Here is a 26506-nt window from a genome sequence, read left to right on the forward strand (position 1 = left end):
AAACCGCATTTTGAAATAATATTTAACAAAATGCGGACATGCTCATGATACATTTATAGCCAGTTAAACACTTTACTGTTCTTGCTTCCATAGTTGTTTTCCTCTGGATATGCTAGAAAAGTGAAGGTTCCATCTTAAGTCTCTGGAAATTGGTCTTCCCATTAACTGTTACTTACTTAGTATTACAGTGTAACTCCTAGATGTAAGCTGTTCTTCCATGGCCCGATCTTCCTTTCACTGTTGGTCACTGCCTGGCATTACCAGACAGTATATTTTTGACACCCAATCATCTTACCTACCTGTTGAAATTATCACTAAAAATCAATCCCTGAAATTCTTCATAGAGAATTCTCTTTGTGTCCTGTGGCAGGTAGACTGGGTTTACTCTTATCACATTTGATTCTTCCACTTTTATACTCTTGTGGAAAAAGCAGAATATAAAATTCCTTATAATTCTTATAACTAAAATCTGGAAAAATACATAAAATTTTATAGAAATAAAGATTTTGTTTTCTTTGTCATGCATTTTTATTTTCTAAAAAAACCATAACTTTCAAATATATTTTTTGAAATAAATGGCAAAATAAACAAAACATGTGATCCTAGACTAGTTTTTTTTTTTCTTTTGCTATAAAGTTCACTATTTGGACGGCTGATGAAATGTGAATGTCTTTAAATTAGATACTAATATATCAATGGTTGTGGAAGAGAATGTCTTTGCATTTAGGAAATAGACACTTTAGAATTTGGAGGTAAATGGATGTCATGTTTACAACTTTCACACAATGAAGAAAAAATTATAAATCTAATAACCTATTTATCTATCTCTGTCTCTACCCATTGAAAGAGAGAAAGGATATTTGGAATCTGGAAATTTTGTACTCATTTGGTAACTTCCCTATAGGTCTGAATTATTTCAAACTTTAACAAATATTTTAAAATATAGCAAACATTTTTTAAAGAAATACATACACACATGTGGATACCTACACTTGACTTAAATGCAATATATTCTTGAGTTTTCAAAAGGAAGGTGCTGATAATAGGACTTAAATAACATTACAGTTCTGTAGTAAAAATAGACTTAAAATTGGAAGGGATAAATTGGAATTCTGAATCATCACATAATAGCCAGGTAGCCATAAGCACTTTGATCTCATATTTTTCAACTAGAAAATTGAGAAAGAAGCCCTAAATGATTCATATAGATAGATTTATTATATCTATTGTATGTATTTAGATTTCAAAATGGAATTATTTGACTTATTAAGTAACAAATGTTCCATCATTTAAGCTAGTCAACAGAGTGAGTATATTTATTTACCTGAGGAATGTTTTGAAGATATTATATGTAGGATTGCTACTTGGGTTAAATAGTCTTTATAACTTTATGTCAACTCATTTCTAAAAGACTATGAAGTGTAAGTAAGAATGTATACCCTTAAAATGTCATGTATTATGGAGTTCTGTTATGAGTAACTTTAAATTTAAAACTATATATCATATTGTCATATGACTTCTATTTTTTTAATGACAATTATATAGTTTTAATTTGAGGCTACATCATATTGTAGAAAGTGGATTATGGAGCTAATATGCTTGAGTTTTTTATGCGTTATATTTACATACACAATGTATGCAGGTGTATACTCTATTGTGATATTCTTAAAAATATCTAAGCAACTCGCGGGACTAGAAGACATTTTGAGGACAGATGAAATTTGTTTCAGAAACAAAAAATATCATATTAAGTCTTATGTAATGAAAATGTATACACTTTATAAAAAATTAGGTTTTTTTGGTGACACTGGTTAATGAAATTCAGTGTTTCAGGTGTACAGTTTAACAGTTAACAGTAAGGCATATGTATTGCATTGTGTGCTCCCCTCCCACAGTTAGATTTCTTTCTGTTGGCACATATTTGACTCCTTTTACCCCATTTACTTCCCTCCTCCCCCTCTCTTACTACTGTCTGGTAACTGCTAGGCTATTGTCCATGTCCAGAGTCTGTTTGTTTGTTCTGTTCATTTGTTGCTTTTAGGTTTATATACCTCATATAAATGATATCATGTGGTTTTCGACTTTCTCTGTCTAGCTTATTTCACTTAACAGAAAATATATACACTTTATTAATATATTATGATGCTTTTGAACTATGCAATCCAATACAACTAATGTAATACTTCTACTAATAGCATCATTTTCTCTTAGAAAAGATTGGAATTAAATCCTATATTACTAGGAAATGCTATAACTTTGGGAGAATTAGGTCATGTAAAAGAGCTACATCTTAATACACTGCAATTTATAACCAATTTAGGATGTCGAGAGTCACATGTTTCTCTAAAACTATTCTCTTATGTAGTATTCTTTTTTTCTTAAAATAATTATACAGTATGTAATTTCATTATTCATCTTGCTTCAAATGCACATTATGAGTACTCTTGTAGAAATCTAATTCTTACGATGTTATCAGATGAAATAATAATATACAAATAATTTAGAAATAATTCACAATGTCAATAAATTAATTTTCTGTTAATTTTATATTAAAAAATTGGTGTGCATAGTAAAATTTGAGCATGTATTAATAGTCTGTAATAAATAATTCAGTTTACTTAAACATAATAAATAGAATGCATTCATTAAAATTTTAAATCCTTTAAAATTTAACTTTTATATTATAGGTAATTTAGAACAAGAAAATTAAATGGAGTTTACAATTTGTAATTTTAGTTAAAGTGAACCTGATTAAATTTCTGTTTTACCAGCCCTGACCTACCTTGATGAATTAAACCTGGTTAGTGGAAAATGATAATTTGAACAGAAAGCATTTTTGGTTCTGTGAAATCTTTTCAGCCAATTGATAAATAGCATATCAGGGAGAAAATTCTAAGAATATTGACTTTCTTAATTATTTATCATTAACTTATCAACAGAATGGGTTCTAGAAATATGAAAATGGCATTCATCTCAATTGTGTTACCTGGTACACAGTAGATATTAGATAAATATTTGTGGGAAATAAATGAAGAAATAAATGAATGGCTACATAAGAAAAAGCATCTTTAGGATGCCCGCTGCAATAGTCATTATAAAATAATCTTTTAAAAATAGATTGGGCATAATAAAATTTTTTTTTTGAATAAAGTAATACTACCTTATTTCTATACACTAATAGAGAAATTTTTCATAAAATCTGAACCTATACTACTGACTTCAAACTTCTATTACCTGTTCTTCCCATTTATCACCCTGGAACATCTCCTCTCACTTTACCCTGCCAACTTTCATCATCGCCATGCATTTCTTTAAGGATTTTCTTTAAAGATTTGATCTTAAATGGAATTAGAAATTCTTGTAAATTTACTCTTCCTTAAAATACAGTGATCGACCTTTTAAAAATTACTTAGCTCATGGCTAAAAATACAGATAGTAGTTTTTTATATTTAAAAAAAATATATTTGAAATTATTTTAGACCAAAAATGACAAAAATGTTTACAGGAACAAAAAGATAATTAAAGAGGGTTGAAATTGCGTTAGCATTGTCAGGGGAAAAAATTGAAGGGACAGTATATGAGCAGATACCTATATGATGAGGACTAAGCCATGAGAAAACCCAAGGGAAGAGCTTTCCAGATGAAGAGATAGCAAAGATAATGACTCTTAGGGTAAGATTGGTATGTTTGAAGAATGAGAAGCAAACATGTAGGACTATAGTTCTCTATTAAAGGTAGAGAGTGATAGGAAATGAATTCAGCTAGTTCTGTGTTTTAAAATAGTGCCTTGCAGTGGAGACATAGACAAGAAGAATGTTGACATTGGGCAGTGACAAGGCTTATAAATGTAAAGAATTAACATTTTACTGGATATCATGGAATGATTTGCTCAACTCGTTTTCTCTGTTTCCTGATTTTAGAAGCAGTAAAGCTAAAAATCATGTTTTCCAGACACTTTTAAAACTAGAATTTTGGATGCAGTTTGGGTTACTGCAATTATATACTCTCAATATTGGGTAGGTAGAAATGATGTGGAGACTATGTTTCTTCTTTTCTGCTAGAAGGCAAGATGATTGAAACTTGGGTATTTAGAAACAGTTGCATTAGCCATATTGATCATGCCAGAGACCTATCAGCTTTCTGAGGGTAAGACGCTTTTTTAATGGAGGGGTGATTTTATATATAGCACCATTTTTATGACCTTCAAATGTTAATACAGCATTAATGTTCTTGAGTTTAGAGACCTAACTTTTTTCCTAGAGGTCTCCAATGGTTTTGTGAGCACCTACTTCCTGTCATTAAAGCTCTTTCTGCTTAATATTTCTAAGTCATTGCTCTGAATAGTCTTTGAATTAAAGATTATTATAACCTATTTCAGCTCAGGGAGTGAGCAGAAAGAACTAAGAACTGACTCACATAATAACTCATAGTGAAACACTCTTTTAAATACTGTAGTAGATGACAAGTACTTTCAGAGAATCATCTTGTATGACATTACTGTCCATTCTCATCTTATGAAAAAGCCTTTTTTCATTAATTACCTTTATACTCAGATTTCTTTAAGGAGATCAGTTAAATTACTTCTGTTTTTATTTTGATGTTTAGTAAAGATGATTTAAATCAGTATAGAAAAAAATCATTTTATTTTGGTCTATTTGATTTATCTGGTAGTTCTTGGACTTCACTGGTCCCTGCCAGCACTGCCTAAGGAGGAAGAAAGAGCTTCCTATGCTGGGCTACCCTGCTGTCTCTTAGCGAGGGAGGAGAGTCTAAGGCCAAGTGGGGCAAAGATGCTTCCTAGTACAGGCTGCCTGTTGTGATGTGGTCTCTCTTGTCTTGCCCCATTGTCTAGCCACCCTGTTATCTCTTGGTGGAAGAAAAGATTCTTAGAGAGTAAGAATGCTTTTCCTGGTCACTAATAGCTAGGCTCCCAAATAATCTCCCATTGCTGGTAAATACTGGGCTAGGATGGTGCTTTCAGGAGAAATCCTGTTTGATCATTGCTGATTTGTTGTGATTTAGGAGTAGCCTGATTTAATTAAACTCTACATAAAAGTAATTATTTTGAATGTTTAAAATAATCTAATTAGGATGTGGTTACTGTCAAAACAAAGAAATTCCTACAGATTGAATGTTTCATCGAGATTGTAACCATACTACTTTAATAAGAAAACATTCTATTTATGTATGGCTTTTCAAGAACATTACTCTTGTATATAGTTTTATATATCTCTATCACAGATATAGCAACACAACCTGTATACAAATAGATGAAGCATGTTATATTTTATTATAAAGACATTATTTTTCTTTGAAAAAATATAAAATGTACGTCTACAATGAAGATGCTATTCTTGGAAAGACAAGTGTGATCTCCCAAATGCTTTCATGTGCATCTGTGATCTACTGAAGCCTTCTGATATTTCAGCTAATATTTAATGTAAGCACTCAATATTTAACTAAGAATTCAAATTTTGCAAATTTTTCTCTCCAGTAATGTATATTATATGTAATATACATATATGCAAATATACATATGTAAAAAATATACATATTCATATATATACAAATGTGTGTGTGTGTGTGTGTGTGTGTGTGTAAGCAAAAGAATGACACTGAGCTCATTAAATACTATGTGCTAGGATATTTCCCAGTTTTTTGACCTTTGGATACATGGTACGATAATATTCCATCATTTTTTTTTTAACAAAGAATTCTAAACATGTCATTTAAATGTCACAAATTTTCATTTCCATCCTAAAAACCATAGCTAGATAAAGGGACAAACCAGCAAGTATTTGACAACTTATTGCATGTAAGGTATTTTTGGTAGGTGTTAAAGGGTCACAAATAAGTGAAAATACTACTAATGAAACTTATAAAGCTAAATTAAAGTAATAAATCGCTAACATATTATGGAGGGTATGAATTATAGTCTCAGTTGTGTGGAACAGTCCTTTCTCTCTTACTCAATCTCTGTTAATTTTTATTTCTCAAATTCTCTTTTCTTCCCTCATGTGTGACAACACTTCTAGAGATTGACTGGTATAAAAGATAGGAAACACTGATGATATCAGCTTTTTTGACTATCACCTTGTTGGATTCTCTGAGAAAAGGCAATACAAAACACCTGACTACCTTCCCAGAAAGAAGTAAATATAGGATTCTTCAGATTATTATATTAATATATTATCCTGCCACAAAGACTAAACCACTAGATAAAATCAAATGGTTGAATCAGACAATAAATATTATAGAAAGTTAGAATATGAGTGAGGAGAGTGACTTGACATGAAGTTGCATCAGAGTAGATACAGCAGAAAGACGCATTTTAAAAGTATACATATAAAATCAGGCTGATGATAGGGAAATAACATGGCTATGATGTTTAAAGTAAATGATTTCATATAAAATAAGTAAAATTAGTTAATAAATAGTGCATTTATTTTTTTTGTTTTCTAATTATAGGGTAGACATACAAAAATGTAGGTTGTAATTTATAACTTGTAAAGAGATGACAATTAGTACTATCAAAGTTAAATAATAACAAATTAGCAATGACAGAATAACTATTGATAATTATAAAAAGGAAATGAAATGTGAACTTTACACCTCTTACATCAATATGTAAATGTCAATGCAAGAATAAGCATGACTTGTATTACATGACATTATTTTGAATAAGGAGCTTTAAAGTTGAATTTTCTCAGTGAAAAAGTATATTCTTTTATTTACATTATATCATGACAAAAATCTTGCTGTAACATACAACCTGAGCTGAGATGCCTGTCTATAAATTTATACATAATACATTTTATCATCTATGTAAGTTATAAAGAGTTTTCTTAAAACAAGACAGGACAAAACAAAACAAAACATAAACACAAAACTAATCTTTTGGTCATACTAAGTGCTATATTATATGTGATGCTGAATTCTCCCTTTTCATTTAGTCATTTTCTAGTGATAATATACATCTTTATATGTCAACCATAAGGTATTTATCAATTATTTACTGTGTAATTAGCATTGCACCATGCATATTTCGTCTACCAACTCTGGCTCAGTATGGAACAATTTTAATTATGTATTTTGAAAAATTATACTGTGTATAGTATCAATTAGAGTAGTTTCACTGTCCTTAAAATCTTCTGTGCTATGCCAGTTTTTTCTAGCCTCTGTTTCTTCAACCTAAGTGTTGTTAATGATAATATATAACTATTATTTAGGTTAAAGGAATTAATTTAATAATAATACTGACCATAGAATCTGAAATATTACTATATGCAGTATAAATATAGTGAGAAGGTGACAATTATATAACATGATTTGGTGGTATGATAGAAAATTGTTGTAGCGTCCCAATTTCTTAGGTATCCTCAATTGGGCTTACTCTAGTTCTTTAAATTGAATTCAGAGTCTCTTTTTTTTTGGATTGAGATCCTCTTTAGTAAAATGCATTATCATGGGTAATTAATTAAGCTCACATTAGTCTAGTTTGTTAGCTACTCTTCAACTTGAAAATTAGTTTAAACTAATCAGTCTCATTTAACACTAATACTAATAAACCAAGCAAATAAATATACAATGCAAAAGTGTGATCACTACCGTAAATTCATATTTGGTTTTGCACAGGCATTGTTCCCAGTGTCATGCCTTTGCTTAAACTGAGACAGAGTCTCAACATAGGTTGCACATTAGACTTCTAGGAGCTTTAAAAAAAATGACCAATAACCTGATCTTCACCCCAACAATTATAATTTAACTAGTTTGGAGAAAAATTTAGACTTCAGAATTTTATAAAATAATTTCGAGTGAGTCTAATGAGTTGAAAGTTTTAAGAATTGATTGGGATAAATTTTTCCTAGGCAAATTGTGGCACTAGATAATTTTTGCCTGAGAGAAGTACAGACACTTTTAATTATAATTTTGTGTAGTGACTAAGCTTAAAATATCATTAATTTTAAAATATATTTAAGCAAAATATACCTAAGATTTTATTTTAAAATCATATAAATGTGTTTCTTCAAATGTTTTAGATCTATTAAATATAGATTATCAATAAAATTTTGTAAATTTTAAATAAGATTTTGTTCGTTGTGTATGACCTTGAATTCATTGCTCAGTTGCTTACTCAAAGGACTAAATTGAAGTTATGTCAAGAATTTTTGTCTAGTTTATAGCAAAATTTATCAATTTATCCAAAATAAGGTAGATGAGGAAGAACAGAACAAAAATCAAATTGGATAAATGCAAAAAGAGTTAACTGGGAGATGACCCTAACCATATCAATAATTATCTTAGATGTAAATCAACTAAACATTTTACTTAACAGGTAGAGCCTGTTAGACTAGCTAAAAAGCCAAAACTCAGACTCATGTAATTTACAACAAACATATGTATAAAAACACAGATAGGTTAAAAGTAAAATGGTGAAAAAAGATGTACTAAGCAAATAGCATATGAAGGTTGGTGGAGTTATAGTAATGTCAGACAAAATATACAACTACAAATGAACAAACAAAAAGAAGTAATTTCATAATGGTTAAATAACCAATTCAACCTTAAGAAAATATGAATGTAAGTAAAAACAAAGTTTAAAATACATTAAACAACAGTTAATAGAAATAAAAGCAGAAATAAACTGATCTCTAATTATAATTAGTAAATTTTAAAATAGATATCTCAGAAATTGATAAAATAAGCATATTGAAAATTACAAAATGAAGACTATTTAAACGATAGCATCTACCAACTTGATCTAATTGATATTTATGAAACATTTTCCTAAAAGTCTGAAGAATACACTTTCTTTTCAATTAGATGGAAATTTCCCCAGGATAGATTATATGTTGACATGTAAAATTTCCTGCAGATATTTTAAAAATTAGTAGATTACTTGATTCTAAAATTTGCTAGGAAATATATAGAATGTAGAATACCAAAGCAATTTTAAAAGAAGAATAAAATAGGAAACACCTACACTATATGATTTCAGGACTTAGCACAAAGCTACAGTAATATAGAGAATATTTTAAAGATTATTCAGCTTTGAATATTTGAATGACTCTCAGGCCACCAAAGATCATATTTAAGTCAAGTTTTAAATAAAGGCAAAGGATATGATACAGTGAGGAAAAGAGAATCCAGACAATCATTGGGTTTAAGAGATGTCCAGGTGCAGATTCTCTGAATTCTTGTACAAAGATGCACTTTTTCTCAAGATTAAACCATCAAGATTTATGTGATTAATCTTGGTTTTAATAGAGTTCGAGGCAGACATTTCCAGTGAGGACTTTTATATACTCTGATCACATAAGCAAGCTGACTAGCTTATGCTAGTTGAAAGTCATCAGTTGGATATCCAAAGAGAGTTTAAGATTTTAAAAAGCACATCACAGCGATAGTGAGTAGATAGCATAGGAACCATATCTAGGTCAATTGTTAAAGCCAGATACTGAGTCTTCCCCAGAAATAAGCAGACAGCTCTTCTAGTTGGGCTATAAATAACTCTATATTACATATTCACATAGAGATAGGTAAATAAACCAATAGGATACACTAAAGTGTCAAAAAATAAACACTCACATAATATAGTCAATTGATTTCAACAAGGAGTCAAGAAAATACAGTGTCATGAAGAAAGCTTTTTTCTTTCTTTGAAATAGTGAGAGTCACAAGAAATTGCGAAGAAAGTACAAAAAGAACCTGTATCTAGTTTCCCTACTTAATTCATTTTTTCCCTTTGATTGCAACTTGAGTGCTTACAGTACAATACAAAAACCATGAATTTGACATTGGTGCAAAGCATGTGTATAGTTTCATATCATTTTATCACATGTACATTTATGCAGTCACCACTGTGGATACAGAAATATCCCATTACCACAGAGTTCTCTGTAGTAGTATTCATTTGGAGTTACCCTGTGCTCTCCATCATCTCAATTCTCTGGCGGCCACTAATCTGTTTGTCATCTCTTTTATTTTTGTCATTTGGAGAATGTTATGTAAATGGAATTACATAGCACATGACCTTTTGATACTGACTTTTTTTTCACTCAACATAAACTACTTGGGATCTCCTCAAGTTGTTATACGTATCAATAGTTTATTCATTTTTATTTGCTGAGTATTATTTCATGATATGTATGAACCACGGTTGTTTTGTTTTAATCATTTATCTATTGCAGGATATTGTGGTTGCTTCTAGTTTTACCGTTACAAATAAAGTTGCTTTAAATAAACATGTATGTTTGGTGTTGACATAAGTTTTCATTTTTAGGAAATAAATGAGTAGGAGTGTTTGCCGAGTCATGTACCAAATATATCTTTAGTTTGTTAAGAAACTGCCAAACTTTTTCCAGAGTAACTGTAGCATTCTACATTTCCACCTACTATGTATGAAAGACCCAGTTTACTGAGTCCTCAAATTTGGTGTTATCAATATTTTTAATTTAACTATTCTAATAAATGTGTAGTGATAACTCATTGTGATTTCATTGCATTTGTGTGGTGGCTAATGATATTGAACATTGTTTCATGAACTTATTTGCCATCTCTGTAACATCTTTGGTAAAATATCTCAACATCTTTTGCTCACCTGCTAATTGAATTGTTATTACTGTGGGGTTTTAAGAATTCATTTTATATTCTAGACATAATTTCTTTGTCAGATATGTTATTTGCAAGTATTTTCTGTCTTTTAAAAATGATGCTAACTTCCATATTAAGAAAACAAAAATTAATCTGTCATTCAACACAGATATCAATTTGACATAAATTGTAAACCTAATTGGAAACACGGAACTGGTGGAAAATGGTATTGTACTTTTCAAATAAAACATATATCTATGGTATTACCAAACTATTCCACTTATTTTCTCAGGTATTTTACCTAGAGAATTGAAAATGTATATTTACAAAATAATTTGCATAAGAATGTTCATAAAAGTCATATTCATTGTGGCAAAAATTGTCATCAATAAGAATTCATGAAAACTTGTATATTAATACAATGGAATAATAATAAGTAATGAAAAAGAATAAGAATCCAAAAGAATTTAGATGAAACATATTTATACCATATGATTTTATTTATAGATGAAATCTAACAACAGAAAAAAATCTATAGTGATAGAAATCAGAAAGTTGTTGTTAAAAGAAGCACCTGTGGGAGGTAGAGTTAGTTGGAAAGAAACATGAAACTTTCTGGTTGGATTGCAATGGTCTATGCTTTGTTTGCCTAATGGTTATACATATATATATAATTGTACGAATTCATCTGGCTGAATATTCAAACTCTTTTGGATTTTAATTATACCTTAATAAAAAGTGTCAAGTGCAAAATATTCAAAGAAACTAAACAAACAACTCAGAAGAAATGAAAATCTCCATTAAGCATATGAAAATGTGTTCAACTTCACTAGCTATCAAGTGTTCTAAATTAAAGCAACAGTGCGAAATAATTTTTTATCTGTCAGATTAGTAAGAATAAAGGATAAATAATAATTTCTGGTTTTGGCAATTGTATGTGAGAAGAAGTACTTATTTATCTCTCGTGAGAATGTCAGTTGGTAGAAACTCTGCAGAGAAATGTTTCTAAATCCTTACAATATCTCTACTCTCTGAACCAATATTTTCATTTTAAAAAGTATGCATGTAAAGAGCTACTTGATTTGCAGCTTCCTAACCTGTAAAAATGAGAATAATAGAATTTGTTCTACCTTATTTTAAAATATTTAAATATGTAATAAAATATTACACAATACTTAGGATAATGCTGCGGGGGAAATGGGAGAAAGATAAGAGATTAAGTAGATACAATAAACTTTGCATGGGCCTAAAATGTAAATTGCCGTGGATAAAAGGAATGTGATAAACTCAAGCTTCTGCATGGATATCTAAAGATAAACGAAAAATCAGAAAACAACAGACATACAAGACAATAGATATAATAGATCTTCGAAATTTCAAGTACTTGATTTGCTAAAGTGCAACTTTAAATAGTTATTATCATTGCCAGTTTTATCCTTCTGTACTTTTGGTCCGTTACCTACTCACACTAAATACACACTAATCTTTTAAAATTTAAAATAACTCTGAGGAACTGATGGATTAACAAAGTGAATATTATGAAGATTAACAATACATACATTTTTAAATAACTCCAAATTTCTCTGAATTAACAGACTAAGACTTCAAAGTATTCAACCCTGGTTACATAGTATAATCACCTGGAGATATATACATGTAAATATAAACAAACTGTTCTCTGTTCTCATCCTATACTAATTTAAATAGAATCTCTAAGTTTCTAGCACCTAGGCGTTGATAGGTTTAAAAGCTCCTTAGGTAATTCAAAGGTGACTTGTGAGGAACTTGGGTTGGGTAAAATCATAGGATTAGGGATTTTACTCTGTTGTAGAGTATATAAAGACTGTGTTTATTTGACTTCCCCTTAAAAATGCAATGTGATTTGCAAATATTACAGGGTTAGAGGTCAACTCTTACACCTTCTCTATTCTTTTGCAGGTGGGATCATAATTTTAGGCTAGAAGTTTTCTCCTTTGACTTTTTTTTGTTGTTGTTGTTTTTAATCACGATTGGTTTGTTAATTAGATACAGAGTCTGGCTTCCTTTGCTGGGAAACATAATTCTGTTATCAGCAAAACCACATTCTGCCCTAGGTGATTTCTCCAATGGCTTTAATCTCCCTTTTCAAATCCAGGAAATAAAGAGCCTTCCAAACTAGGGATTGAGTAGTCATTGGGCCTAAAAGAGACTTTCAGTTTAGATATCAGATACTCTAACCCACTGTAAAAGTTTGATAACAAATGAACCAGGGCTTTTAATTAATTGTGTACAGAAGTTGACAAAATTCTATTGGGAGACATCCCTAATAATCTATGCACATAATGTGGTGGGAATTATTTATAAATATAAATGAATTAATAGGTTTATAACCCTGGAACAAGACCATGAAAAATCAAACCATGCTTGGCAACCTCACAATTAAATTCTCAGTAAATGACTTACTTGAGAATTCTCTTTAATCTTTGTTTTCCAATATGTTCCTGGAAGCAAAGAGAAAAGAAAAATTTCAGTCAGAGTTTGAGTAGAAAACTCTTAGAGACTTCATTACATACATAAATTTGAATAACTCTTGGTTTGAAGATCTTTGATTTCACATTAAAGCATAATCTCTTTTCTCTCACTATGTGTATAATATATACATATATACACACACGCACATATATAATATAAATTGTGACAGATTTAGTGATCTTTCCAAATGCAGAAGTTTTTAAAAAATCAAATTGTGGATTTTGAGGGAAAACTCTTATTTCTGAAAAACACATTGCCGTTGCTTCTATGATGTTTTATGTTTTTACATTGACATTTTATACTGAATATTTTATAAAACTGGGAAACAAACTTTTATTTAGTGGTAAGTCTAGATACTGGCACTAATACCTGGCTGTACAGGATTTACCTGCTCATAAAATTATTTTCTACTGTTATATTACAAGCAGATTCATATGTTTAGTTATCCTGATATCAGCAAATAAGTTTGCATTAAAATTTATTCGACTCTTTAAAATTACTTCTGATATCTCATTGTATCTTCTCCAAACTTATATAAGGAGAACTCATTTTACATCAGTGAAAATGTCAACGTATATCTTGTACTTGGTGATATCCCAAGTGCCTGCATTTCTCTATCTTGCATACTTAATTATTGCTTCCTTGAAAACAAAAGTGCAGCATTTTGCAACTCCAGTACATCATTGAGCACAGTCCCTAGTAAATATTATATGCTTTGTAAATTATATATTTGAGATAAAATGAATTAAACGTTATTTAATCTGTAAATACTCTCAATTCTGGTATAAACCATTCTAGTTATTCACAGAAAAATTCTATTTTGATGGCTCTGAGTCAAAGGAAGATTCTTTTCCAACTAACTTTACTCACTCATGATGTAGAATGTGATCTCTTCTTACACAGGTCAATTGGTCTGGGGTGCTTGTACGTTTTTTACCACCAATCTGTTAGGCTAACTTAATTCAGGGGAATTACTAAGGAAAAAAACCTATTCAGTAAGGAAAACTAATCAGTATCATAGGCACCTAGGCCCAGTTGATGTTTCTATATATCATTTATTATATTTAGTCATGAATGGAGTTATAAGTACTTTTGCACTGATAGCAATGCTCTACCAAGGGAAATTGGTCTGCTCAAATCTAGTCACAATAGTATCTTAACAGCTGAATGAGCCTAGATAATATGTTTACAAGGCAAATGTTTGCATTTACTCCATCCTAGGAGTTCTTAGAGACAACCCTACAGAACCACAAAAGCATTTTAGGTGTATGAGAAAGAAATACCAACTGGCAAAAACAGAATTTTTCAATTAATTTTGACAAAGGAATTATGTATTCATGCAGAATATGTTAGGTAATATTCCATGATTAAGAATCTTTTCTATGAATCATAAATGACAATACATTGAAGAGAAATCACATGTTTCTAAATTTTAAAAAGTCATTTTTGATCAATAAGATTAAAATATATCAATTTTACCTTTAAATATTGTGCACTCTGACATTATTTCTATATTATTTTTTATTATTTTATAATTTTTTGAATGCTACACAAGATAATATTACCCCACATGTATATACAGAATAAATTTTTGTTTGGAAATGTTTAGAGCCTGCTTATATCTAAATATTGAAAGTAGTGCTGTTTTAAGATCTGTTTAAGTTTAATTAGAGGCTGTAAACACTACATTTTATGGCCAATGAGAACTAAAACCTAATTTTCCATAAAAAAAAATTGGATCCAATGTTGATTAATTTGTTTCTTTCCATCAGTAGCTATATAGAAGATAGTACTTTTCTGCCCCCTGTTCATACATTAAAGATAAAAAGTGTAGCTGTTAAAGGACTAGTTCAAGTTGGGTCAATATTTCTTATTCAGCAATAACTTTGAAGTATTTCACAACGGACCTTTAAAATTTCTTTAAATATATATATATATCTTTGACAGGATGCCATTAAATCTTTAAAATAAGAGATAATGATGATATTTCCTAAGTAGGGACAGTATTTTCTATTTTAGTTTCAAAACAAAGTTTATTTCCTCTGGAACAAGATGTTTACTTCCAAGTAAATAGTGTATCTTGAGTGTTATGATATGGTGTAGTGTTTAAATTGGCTGCATCTAGAGTTAGACTTGGCACAAAATTTCATTTCTACAATTACTGGCTGTATGACCTTGGCTGATTATTATATAACCCTCTGTACCTTGGTTTTCTAATGTGTAAAACAGCAATACTTCAGGTTCTACCTTATAATGTTTTTGTAATAATTAAATGAAATTAATACATGCAAAGTGCTGTGTCTGGGATGTAGGGAGAGCTCAGTAAAAGTCATATATTATCATTCCTATTTCATTGAATCTAAGATGCTATTGATTGTAAGATACACTATTATTATATGGATCAGTAAGGAAAAAATGCTGCCAATTAAACTATAGCAACATGTTTTATAACTCAGAATGTCTCATACTTATTAAAAAAGCTTTTTCCATTAGATATAGATTTCAGTCATGTATACCTCTTATATATACATAAAAAGGAAAGAAATATGTAAAATAAATTAGATAGATTATTTCAAAATTTCTTAATGTACAGCATTCAACTCTTCTGAATAGCTTTGAGTTGGCAGCACTAATGTCTAGAAGTTCTCAGCTATGTATCACTCCTCCAGTCATGAAGGACATCATTAATGTTGCTTTTCTTAGAGTGGTACATTATCATCTTGCTATTTCTTCCACTTCTCATGTGCATGGTGAAAATGTTAATGCTGGCATTTCTTTAATTTCCCCAGGTGATGTCAAGGGAAGATTTTCAGAGAACAACAGGATTTCTATTCTCTTAGATTCTTGACTAGTTGTAACTATCTAGTTAAATCCTTTAAAATAACAGCCAGGTTAACTATGACTAGCCATTGATACCTATATCATTTCTGCTGCTTGTCCAACAATAATCTTAAGACATCATTGAGTATTAGATGCACGTAGATCTCAGAGATGTTAAAATGGGGGAAATAAGGGACTCTAAAATTACAGAATTCTCTATCGTACTCTGATCTCTTTATGCCTTATAATCAGAGGTGCAGTGACTTATCTAATTAGTCATTTTGGGAAAAATAAACAGGTTATTCCCAGCTTGATTCTTTCCTTCTTTGTAGCAGTTGGCTTCTCCTCACAGTGCGGATCCTCTCTCCTCTCTCCCAGAGCCTGGCCCTTCACTCCTGGGTGAAGCCTTCTCTGGTCCAGCAATGCCAGTCCCTGGATTGGTAAATCTTTCAACTGCTCAATGGTTGAATTTTAAAGTTTGTGTGTCAATTTAGCCCTTACCAGGGCTATCTTTTTTCTTCATTTACTGAGTCTTTTGCCTTTCTCTAAGTTTTTATTTAATCTCTTCCCTCACACATACACACAGACCGTAAAGTGATGTGGCTGAAAAATGGCTCTTACAGTGTTGTCTTGTTCCATCACTTGCTTGTTGTTTCCTTAAGCTGGATTTTATTAATTTTGGCCTTATTCCACCTCTTCTTTGCAGAGATTTTAAAAAGCTAGTTGCCTATTTTGTGAGGGTAAATTTAATTAAACTGGAAAATGTCTGGGCCTACATAAATTACAATGCATTAAAAAAAAGTAAGGGAAGGCTCCACTGTCAGCCTCTCTAGGTCTTGGAACCCTAATATCCCTTCGGATAATATTCCCAAATTCCTGACAAACATCCATCTTCAGAATTTGAAAATGAGAAATCAGAATTCCTGAGAATTTTAGGAACTTTTCAAATTATAGTTCATTCTTTATTTGAGTATGTTTAAATAATAATGAGTGAGCATAATAATAAACGAAATTATTTTTCTGAAAAGGCAATATTAAAAGCTTTAGAGGTTTTCTGTAAAAACATATGATAAAAGAATATAATAGCATTAACTGATACATAATGACAAGGTTATATATTTCATTAATATGTAAAAATATTTCTACTTGACTCAGACATTTAAAAAATAAAACATAAAAAATAGAATATTAAGAAAAAACAAATACCAAACAAAAACATTTTAAATGAAAGGTAATGCCAAATACCTTTAATATTTAAAAGTTGTTATATTTTTAAATGGAATTCTGGAATACACAAAGCATTAGTTACCTAATTTGATCTTTGTTTCATGACAAATATTCTAGATGTAGAAAAATGTCTTTCTTTTTATTTTTGTTTTCATTGTTGCTGTTGACAACTGAATTGTCTAGAGGACTTACAAAAACCTCTGAGGGAGGGTGTTAGGTAACATGTTGCTTTGTATCAGTTTATTTCCTTTTCTTAAATATGAAAATATTCTTTTTTTACTCTCTCTTAGTTTGGTTTTACCATTAATGTATTGCTTTCAATAACTTGGATTATAATCAACTTTCATTTCCATATTGGAGTATACCATATCAAAATTCACACCTTCTCTCAGCATTTCTTCTGTTAAAGTATTTACAAAGAACTATAGCCAGTAGTGAATAAGCAAACATTGGACAACTTCTCCAATTTCTGAGTGATACAGAATCTGGTTCCAGGATCCTCAACTGGAAGTCAACTTGATACTTTAAAATTCCTATTGATGTGTGTTAACATTACCCAGTAGGTCTTTTTTTTTTTTTTTTTTTATAGTTCTGATAGACTGATGTGAATTTTATTCTTAACCTCAGAATATAATCATTTGACTTCGAAGGAATTGTAGTTTAATAATTTGGGTCAATTTACTAAAAGTAGAGCTTCCATCTCCCAGGATGACATAAACAATTGGAATCTACCTTGTGACTAGATGCATTATAGAAAGTGGCAATTTTTAAGGAATGAGACGTAGAAGGGATATTGTTTGTCTTCTTTAGAAAGAAATAGAGCATAAATGTCAGACCTGAATCAGACAGGCACTGTATGACTAGGAGAGAGTAAAGGCTCTTCCTACCTCTGCACTTTGCTGTTTTTCTTTATTTCTTAGTAAAACTATATTTACTTCTACATAGGAACAGTTCCAGCCATGAACTGTCAGTTTTCAGCCAATTTTCATGCTGAGTATGGAAGGTGAATGGTGAGCAGAGAGATTAGTACAAGAGAACTTTAGCACTGATTTTAAAACTGAAATAGAAATTTTATGAAGTTTATTTTAAAACATAATGTTCTTGTGGTTGGCACAGACTGGCACATTATAAATCATCATAAACCACTGATGAATTAATTATTTAGGCAATGCAACCAAAAAAAAAAAAAAGATGGGGGGGGGCAGAAATCTATAGCACCCCTTTAAAAATAGACTATATTCTTAGGTCTTAAAAAATATTGCATATTATTTTTTTATTGATCTAAGTATGTATAACCAGGAATATACAATAATTTTCTAATTAATTAAATTTCTATGATATTTCACTTCTCTGTGGCTTTGGGTTGAGACTTTCAGACACAGGGATTGTAAAATAAGGCACTAGTACTTATTTAAGTTCCTAAGTAGCCAGATTGGATAAAACAGAAATTCATACACTTTCTAAAGACTTTGTATATGTAAAACCAATTGAGAAATTACCATGGTAAAAATAGAGGTCTTGTTTGAGGATCACAATTAAAAATATAGTGGCAGATGGCCTTTATTCCTTATGGCTGTTAGTATAAGCTAAACATATACCATGGAAACAGATTATAGCAATCACCATTGTTTCTGTAATTTATACATATTATGTATTTTATAGATATTCCCAAGTCAAATAGAATTCGTAACCTAATGCTACAGGGTATACTATTCACAAGTGCAAAGGATATACTAATGTTCTTTGATCTTCAGAATTTACAAGATGACTTTTAGAAAGTTAGTTACAAGGGGTCATAGGTATTTTTGCCACAAGCAGCATTGTCATAGTCATCTTTGTGTTAAGTAAATATTTTTTTTCCGCAAATATTTTTGCCAAATAATTGACTGTAAGACAATTTTACTACAAGTAAGATCACAACAAATAAAAGAGGGGCATTAAAAAGGTCATAAAAATTAAAATGACTTATTTCAATACATTTAAATGTGTGTACAATATATTTAAAAGTGTGTAGATTTATGGCAGTACTGTGCAAATAATCGATTTTACTTTGCAGATTTTACCTAAGCACTTATCTTCGTTCTATAGGAAATGTGGTTTCAACTCTGTGACCTCAAAGAGGGCTCTTGGCCTCTTCCTTCTCCCAGTGTAGTGAAATCAGTTCTTCGAGAATAATCATTCCACCTGGAAGAAATAACTAACTTTTAAAACTACCACCACTATGTCAATGGAGAAATGAAACCAACAACAACAAAAATAATAAACAATCAACCAGTTAACCAGTTATTTTCTCTCTTTTTTTTTTATATTGCTATTGTTTAACTCCCACACCTCAGAGCAACAATATTGATTCCCATATTATATATGAAGTCAATCAATGTTGCTCTGTATCTGGTGGTGTTTTTAATCTTACGCATATAAAAATAACTCATACTACGAAAGAGTGGTAGAGCAGCCAATAAATAGGCTGTAGTTTACCTTGAATAATGGAAGTGGAAGTCAGGCACTTTTTTTTAAACTAAAAGAAAACTAACAAAAGCCTGTAGTCAAATACATATATACACACACATACATGTATATATGTGTGTGTGTGTGAGTCTGTGTGTATATATGTATATATATTTACACATATATACATAGGTATGTATATATATTTACATATATACATATGTATATATATTTACATATATTTACATATATACATATGTATATATATGTATATATATTTTTGAGTTTGTGATGGCTAAGGGCCATTATCTCATCTTTGACAGGAAGCATCAGGAAAATGAAGAATTGATGTAAGCATCATAACATCATAAGATGTCCCTCCTTTTTGCTCTCCCTTTAAACAACTAACCTTCAGCATCCACTTATCCATGAATAAAAGTGCTTCTGTGGAAATTGTGAGATCCAGCACTATACGCCAAGGGTCTCAGGAGGAGTCTCATCTACCTGTGAGTTGGGGAATAGGCAAAAAGACTTCAGTATGGGCTGTGGAACTGGCAGGAACCTGTGAACTGGATTTAACTCCTCTCAGCCATGGTCAGGGAGCACATACACCTACAGATGAAAGAGCCTTCGTAGAAGTCTAGGTTTCCTGAAGGGAGATTCTAGAACTCTGTTGAGCAAAAAAAAAAAAAAAAAAAGTTTGGATTTCTTAGAGAGGGTAAGAGGAACTTTGTATCACAAACCTGAGCTCTTTGGGAAAACAAAAGAGATTTTTAGCAGCCACCCTGATGAGATGTGAGATAGAGACAAGAGATAAAAGCTTAAGAACTCTATCTTAAGAGGGAGCAAGAAGCATGGAGGTGCAACCATTCCAGGTTAGAGAAAGCCTCAGAAATAATCAGGACCAATGAAAAGGATCTCCCACTTGAAGGCAGCTAGAGAAGAATGGAGGGGGTGAGTGCTACTTCAAACACAAAAATAGCAATGAGAAACTTCTAAAATACAAAGAATCAAGAAAATATGACATTATCAAAAGATTACAATAAACCTCCAGTAACAACTCAAAGGCACAGAGATTCATGACTTACCTGATAAAGAATTCAAAATAGCTGTTTTAGGGAAACTCAATGAACTCCAAGAGAACACAGAATGAAAATTCAACAAAATCAAGAAAACTGCACATAAATAAAGTGAGAAATTTAACAAAGAGGTAGAAATCATAAAAAAGAATTGAAGAGAATTTTTGAAGCTGAAGAACTCAATGAATGGAATAAAGAATGAGAGTATCAACAGCATCAATAGCAGAACAGACCAAACAAAAGATAGAAAATAGAAAATTTTCAAATAGAAATTCTGAGCAGACCAAAAAAGAGAAAAATGAGTAAGGAAAGTGAATTATAAATAAAAAAAACCTCCCAATACAGAAAATCCCATTTCGCTGGTGAATTCTTTCAAATATTTAAAGAAGAATTAATGCCTCTCCTTCTCAAAATCTTCTAAAAATTGAGGAAGAAGCAATACTTCCAAACTCATGTTATAAGGCATTGCCCTAATACCATAGCCAAAAAAAGGCACTACAAAAAAATGAAACTACAGGCCAATATCCCTGATGGATATAGGTACAAAAATATTCAACAAAATATTAGTAAACCTAATTCAACCATACATTAAAGGGATTATATATACCATAATCAAGTGAGATTTATCCTTATAATGAAAAGATGGTTCAACATACACAAATCAATAAATATGATACCACATTAATAGAATGAAAGATAAAATCATGTAATTATTTAATTTAATTATGAAAAAGAATTTTATAAAATTAAATATACTTTTATGATTTAAAAAAGAAAAACTGGAAATTGAACATAGAAGGAACACACTTCAACATAATAAAGGCCATATATGACAAACCTACAATTAACATTCTCATGATGAAAAGGTTAAAAGCCTTTCTTCTAAAATCAGGAACAAGGTAAGGGTGCCTACTTCTACCACTCATACTCAACACAGTACTAGATGTCCTATCTAGAGTATTTATGCAAGAAAAAGAAAAACATCTAAATCAGAAAGGAAGAAATAAAATTGCCTTTATTTGCAAAGAAAATGATCTTCTATATAGACTAGTGGTCTTAAACCTTTTTGGCACCAGGGACCCGTGCCCCAATGAGAAAATCTAATCCCTAATGATCTGAGGTGGAGCTAAGGTTATGATGCTAGCGCTAGGGAGTGGCTACAAATAGAGACGAAACTTCACTCACTCACCCACTGCTCACCCCCTGCCGTGCGGCCCAGTTCGTAACAGGTCACAGTTCAGTACCAGTCCACAGCCTGGGGGTTGGGGAACCCTGCTGTAGACTCAATCAAATCGAACTAATCAAATTTAGTAAAGTTGCAGTATATGAAATCAGCACATACAAATCGGTCGTTTCTACATACTAACAAAATATCTGAAAAAGAAATAAAACAATTCCATTCATAATAGCATTAAAAACAATAAAATAGTTGGCAAAAAATTTACTAAAGGAAATGCAAATCCATTCAATGAAAATGATAAACTTTGATGATCTAAGTCTGTGTTCATGGATTGCATAATATAATTTTGTTAAAATGTCCACACATAAAGATGTGTATATATTTATCCAACTCCTATCAAAATTCCAAAGGTTTTTTCTATAGGAACAGAAAAAACAGTCATAAAATTTGTATGGATTCATATAAGACCCCAAATAACAAAAGTAATCTTGAGAAAGAAGGATAAAGACGGAGACACCACACTTTTGATTTGAAATTATACTAAAACCTATAGCAATCAAAAGAGTATGGTACTGGTGTAAAAATAGACACATAGATGAATAGAACAAAATGGAGAACCCAGAAGTATACCCCTACATATATGGCTAACTAATATTTGACAAGGAATCCAGGAATACTGAATGGGGAAAGGATAATCTCTTTACTATTGGAGCTGGGAAAACTAGATAATCAAATGTAGAAAAATGAAATAGGACAACTATGTTACACCCCTGACAAAAATTAATTCAAAATGGATTAAACACTTAAACATAAGTCTTTATGTTTAGATCTGAGATCACAAAACTCCTAGAAGAAAACATAGGGAAAAAAATCTTTTCATTGGTCTTGGCAAGGACACCAAAAATACAATAAAAACACAAGCAACAATAAATAAATGGTACCACATAAAACTAAAAAGCTTCTTCACAGCAAAAGAAATGATCAGTGAAATGTTAAGTCAACTTACATAATGAGAGAAAATATTTGCAAACTGTTTTTCCTATAAGAGTTTCATATCCAAAATAAATAAAGAATTCATACAACTCGGTAGCAAATTAACAGTCTGATTTAAAAAGGGGCAGAGGAACTTAATAGACATTTTTCCCAAGAGGATATCCAAATGGCCCATAGGTATATGAAAAGATGCTCAACATTACTAATCATCTGGGAAATGCAAATTGAAACCACAGTAATATATTACTTCACACCTCTTAGAATGTCTGTCATAAAGAAGACAAGTGGTAACAAGTGAAGGAGAGAATGTGGGGAAAAGGAAACATTTGTGCTCTTTTGGGGGGAGTTTAAAACTGGTGTAGCCACTATAGAAAACAGTATGGAGGTTCCTTAAAAAATTAAAAATACAACTACCATATGATCCAACAATCCCACTTCTGGGCATATCAAAAGGAAATTATAATAAGATATCGAAGAAATATCTCAATGTTACGTTTACTGTAGCATTACTCACAGTAACTTAGATATTGAAACAATTTAAATATCTGTTCATGGAAGAATGGATAAAGAATATGTGGTGAAAAGCTGAATGTGTAGAAATAGAGATTAGAATAATGGTTACCAGAAAGCGGAGGAACTAGCAGAATTGGGGAGAAATTGGTCAAAATGTATAAAATTGCTGTTAGAAGATGAATAATTTTTGGAAATCTAATGCACTGCATTGTAATTATTGTGAAAATATTGTAGTACATACTTCAAAGTTGCTAAGAGTCTGGATTTTAAATGTTCTCACCACAATAATTAATATTAATGAAAAGAGAAAAAATGAAGACTAAAACACTTCATGTCATTGGTTGTTAAAATTCCAATTATAGTTAGTGTTTTAACTGGATATTTGTGAAACTGAAGATTTTTGAAAGCTATCAACTTGAAATACATTTTCTGCTAATACTTGATAGGGCAGGGAGAAGAAAATAGAGAATCGATTTATTCTAATCCGTAGGATAATGCATTACATATTTAAAAATGTAGAAGTTTCCATTGACACTTGTTATTGGAAGGTTTTTTTTTTTTTTTTGCTAACTTGTATCTTATTTAGTAATTATTGATCTTTAACAATCATTCATAATGTTTTACTTATTGCTACCAACAAAGCAGTTTTATTTGGTTTACTCTCCATATAATTCAAGAATAGCTCTAACTGCATTTAGAAAGATTTTAACATTTTGAAATATACAGCTAGGATTACTTCCAATGTCCAGCCGTCTTACCTTCTTGATACCTGAATACGTGGTACTTCTTGTATTTAAGAAGCACTGGTATATTACCTTATATCAATTTATTTAGCTTAATATTATATAGAATAATATTTTGTACATTTTTTATATCTATGTTCATGTATATTTAGATGTGGTAGATATGTATATACATACTATGCCTCCAAAATGACAAGAATTACTATCACCACCTCTTTCTCTATTATGTCAAACATAATTTTTATTAATAACTCAGTGCACTTTCTTTTATTTATGATGAATGAAAAAAAGTTTATGAGTTTACCATAATTTAAGCAAAAAAAAAATTGATTTAGTCAAATGTCCTATTCTCCAGGCATTCTTGTTAAATAAAATTTTATCTCTTAAGTCAAGAAATTTGAGAGTGCCAAATCCGATAATTATTTTTTTGCCCTAAACTTGGTCACACTTCTGCGACTCTCCTTTGATGAATTCTCAAACTCTCTTCAGGGTTTAGCCCATGTCTGTGCATAGAGGCATGACGAGTTTCAGGTAGAAAAAGTGACAATTAAATGTGATACATTCTAATTAGATATTGCTGTCGTCTAGGCTAGGACCTCTGGTAATAATATATTTTCAAGAAGGAGAAAGTTGAGTATGAAAGAATCTTAATAAAAATTTATAAACACTTTCAAACTCAAACTTAATTTGTGTACAAATTAAGGCTGTTGGGCTCTATTTAATTTTATAGGTACAGCATTTTTTAGACTCCTGCTGCCTTACAATCTGAGAAAATTGTATTATTAGATAAAAGGACTCTGTTGATCAATTTAGCATTATGAAATTCCTAGTTTTCTTTTAAAAAAATTCTTCCCCATGTTTATTAGCGTATCTCCAAGCTGTGCCTCGTTAGATTTTCATTCCACCTTATTGCTGTAGTTCAATTTTTTAAAAAGTGAACGAATTTAGGTCACAGTAGGTTAATTTAGAGAAGTTCTTAGTAACTTTTCAGAAGCTTTGTGCCAATTTTTCTGTAATTCTGTCAAAGTATGAGTCAATTGGAGTGTAGGTGATAACCACACCCACTCTTCGGATCACAATCTGGGAAATGATGATGGACATTGGAAGGCTCTTTAAAACAAGGCAGACAACAGCACAGTCAACAAAACATGTACATGAAAATCCCCCCAAGTACCATGTTTGGTACATAGACTCTAGACTGCCAGCTCAGTTCTTAATATGGACTTAATTTTTCAGTGATTTAGTTTGCCTTTAATAATGTTTTACTTTTGTCTAGATCTAGTCACATCTCTTTAGCTCACAATAGTTTTCATAGTGGCCTACCAAGTTGCCTGTATTTCAAGAATGTTAAAATACAATGTATTATTTCATCACTTCCCTCATCATTATGAAAGTATAGAAAATAGGACGGAGAGCTTTTTAAATGTTTTTTGATAGAAATATATTTACATGAAAGGTGACTTGTGAACTGCATTATAACATAATGAGGCATAAAAATGAAACTGGATACTTTCTTAATATAATTGCAATTGGTGTCAGAATTTCCCAGCCACCATTCACAACACATGTATATCTGTCTATTATCCTAAAGATATGAGCAATTTGTAGGCCCTACAATTTATTTATTTATTTTATAAACATATATTTACTACAAGCCTCTTACATGTGTTTGTTATGTAGCTGATTTGGGAAGAATTAGAGAGACGGTTGGTATCTGAATCCCTTTCCTTATAAGTTGCCTATCCAAGACCAACCCCTTGACTTTTCTGGAAGGTGATTGTCATGTTCAAAGGAAAAGTACAATGAACATTGGTCATATTTGCTTTCAGCTCTAAATAAATTTTTCCTCCAAGCCCTAACTTGACATAGAACTTGTGCTTCTCATAAGCTTGCCTAGACTAATATATATGTACTGTCTAGGGAGGCCTAGGCATTTATTTTTTCTTAGGTTGCTTAAAGATTAGTTCTTATTCTTGATAAGGACTTCTTTTTACATATAACTTTTACTCTAATAACATATATTCTGTTCCTGATTTCGTAGGGTAAAATGACAGAATACATGTGGAATCACAAACAAAAAATGGATCACTGAGGGACCTAATAAAGGTAGGAACCCTTACTTAAGGAACAAAGGAGAGCTACAAAAAATGACTTTACTAAATTTATTTTTCTGGTTGGTTTTCTGTCTTTAGGCATAACATATGTGTTTCACTTATTATCTTATGTCATCTGTGTTTACAGTAAGACTGATTTTTATATTTTCTGATTTATCATTTCTAGAAAGACATGAACTATGTTGGTCCTTGGTGAATATTAACTAAAGACATAAAACCATTTCTAAATAGTATATTGAATTAGTCTCCTCTCTTTCTTGTATTCTCTGCATATATATATGTGTA

At 30.9% G+C, this 26506-nt stretch overlaps 1 long non-coding RNA gene across 1 annotated transcript in view; it reads left to right on the forward strand.

Annotated features, from left to right (window-relative positions):
• LOC118613789 overlaps positions 1–26234 on the forward strand; it is a 71098-nt gene extending 44864 nt beyond the window's left edge. The window contains exon 3 of the long non-coding RNA XR_004955870.1: positions 26149–26234. This is a non-coding gene — a long non-coding RNA (uncharacterized LOC118613789). The remainder of the gene's footprint in view (positions 1–26148) is intronic.
• The last annotated feature ends 272 nt before the right edge of the window (positions 26235–26506 follow it).

The sequence above is a fragment of the Rousettus aegyptiacus genome, unplaced genomic scaffold (genome assembly GCF_014176215.1).
Source record: "Rousettus aegyptiacus isolate mRouAeg1 unplaced genomic scaffold, mRouAeg1.p scaffold_m13_p_2, whole genome shotgun sequence".
NCBI classification, from domain to species: Eukaryota; Metazoa; Chordata; class Mammalia; order Chiroptera; family Pteropodidae; genus Rousettus; species Rousettus aegyptiacus.